Consider the following 2,408-nt stretch of genomic DNA (forward strand, 5'->3'; position numbering starts at 1 on the left):
AGTGCTCCTGAATATCAGCACAAATTCCAAGATTAAGACTTGGATGGGATTGGACATCTCTGACTCGACCTTTGATAATCATATACACATGTGGTTGCATTTCCGCGAAAATTTGAATGTAGTATTATTATATTGCGTTTGCGATTGTTATGGTCGGGCCAATCAATGTTTGGCTTCAAAATATTGAGTTACGCGGTCACAGTATAAATCAACGGAATCTCCTACTTTGCCATCGAGGTGCAAACGTTCAAGTCCATCAATAAGCTTGCCATCCACTAGGAGTTAAACTAGTCATTTTGATTGAAAGGTTGCTTTATTCAAAGCAATACTTTCTATAAGAATGGAGCTGACGTTCTTGAAACCCGCAAGCTATCGACTTGTTGAATTCGGCGGCGTAGTATTTCAAGCGTCTAAGTGTCGGATAAAGGTAATAATCCGAAAGGTTACAATCCGAGCTTGCTTAACTGTCGTAAGCCAGAGATCTCAGGAAATTTTATCGAGCTTTTCGGTATTGACGGAAACCTATATGAACATTTGTTGAAAGCAACTATCTGCTTCGCGGTTTTTTCTTTTTCCCATACACAAAATTTCAAGGCACAATACTTTTCAAATGGCAATGACACCAAAAGTGCATCAAGCAAAACGTATTAGTGGCGTTTAAGGAAAGCCGTTCTCCGCGATTGTATACATGTCAGATAAAACACAATGAGTCGAGTACGCGTAGGGATGAGAAGAAATAGGTATATTGACACAATCTGACTAGATACACACCTACATATATTATATCCAGATATGAAAGGCGAGAGCAACAGCAAATTTGTCACAAGAAACCAATGTCTTTAAATGCAACACCACGGGAGATTTGTTCAGTAGCAACAAAGCGATGCATGGAGATAAGGCAACGCATAAACGCTTTGCGGATAGTATGTGAAAGACTGGGATGTGAAGTAAGTAGGATTTCACCGAGCACATCACGTCAAAGTGGGGCTTGGGCGAACCAGTAATGCAGGGGCTGTGGCCACAGCTATACGTCGACAATCCTTTGTATGGGGTAAAATACCTTACCAAACGCTTTCGCTGTTAGAGCTTTACAAATAGCACATGCGAGGCACAACGTATGTATTCACATAATCACAATGAAGTCTTGGTGTCAGATACAGAACAAAGACGGTTACACAAAGCGCAGCGATCCAATGCTGACATTGAACACAATCAAGTTGCTCAACGAGAGCATCATACACTGAATGTTATCGCTATAGATCGCCGAACAAACGTGAAATACAATTGCAACAACTCGTCTGCGACGCTTGCATATATCTAAGCTAGATATTAAAGTATAACGCGCTGCTAATCTTCAGGCACACTTCGAAAGCCGCTTCAGTCAATTCGATGAGGAGCTTACTCAAGGTCACTCCAAGGAGGCGAGTATTTGAAATTATTGCAATTATTACAAGATGATGAAGGGTATGATGAAATTATAGAATGTCTGCTTTTGTAAAAGATGCGGGTCCAAGAGGAACTACTTCTATCAGTAGTGAGCGCTTTACATTTGATATGCTTCACAGTCTCAATATTGTAGTATAAGAACACCATTCGTGAAATGTGGTAACTGTTATGGTTGAAAATGGCCAAGGTACTTAAAAACTAAATATTGCGGTGATGATCACCCAAAGCTTCCTCCACTGCAGCCAGAACCGCGGCTTTATGGAAGCAAGTGATGTAGACACACTACGGCATACAAACAAGCAGTTGCGGCTGCGTCTGTAGAGATTTCGAGCTCAAAATCATCTAGATTGGTGGACATTCGTCTGATTGAGAGCGTCGCGAGGCAGCATGGAGTGTACGCATACCGTATTCAAGCTTCCATAGGTCATTCCTTAGACTCCATTCTTCCATATCGCGACATAGTCACAAGTGATGAAAATGATACAATATTTGCGTTAATATACATCGTTGACCCAGGAGTACAGCGCTGAATTAAATGATCAAGATGCTTCTTTGCTGATCACCATCTGTTGCACGAGCGGTATTATGCAGAAACATAATCCTTCCGTGCAGCAATTTTTGTCGTTTAGTCGGCAGATTCGAGCGAATAGATCAGACGAGATTGTCGACTAGGTCTTCAGACTCCACGACAGTCTGCCCAAACCGGAGCTGCACAGTTTTTATGTGGTCAGAGATAAGGACAACTACAATATAGATTACAAGCTCCCATCGAATTTTCGACAATGTTCTAGAAATAAAAGACCGCTTCGATTAAAAGACCTCTTCAAATAACAGGCCGCTGTAAACACCTTAGCATTGGGCCGTTATTTTGGAATCGACCATGCGTCAAGCAACTGAGCTCGGGAAGAAGCAGGAGGCGATCAAGTGGATCGGCGAGCAAGGTGGTGGCGTGCCGAGTCGCG

This window comes from Plasmopara halstedii (assembly GCF_900000015.1).
Source record: "Plasmopara halstedii genome assembly, contig: Scaffold_323, whole genome shotgun sequence".
NCBI classification, from domain to species: domain Eukaryota; phylum Oomycota; class Peronosporomycetes; order Peronosporales; family Peronosporaceae; genus Plasmopara; species Plasmopara halstedii.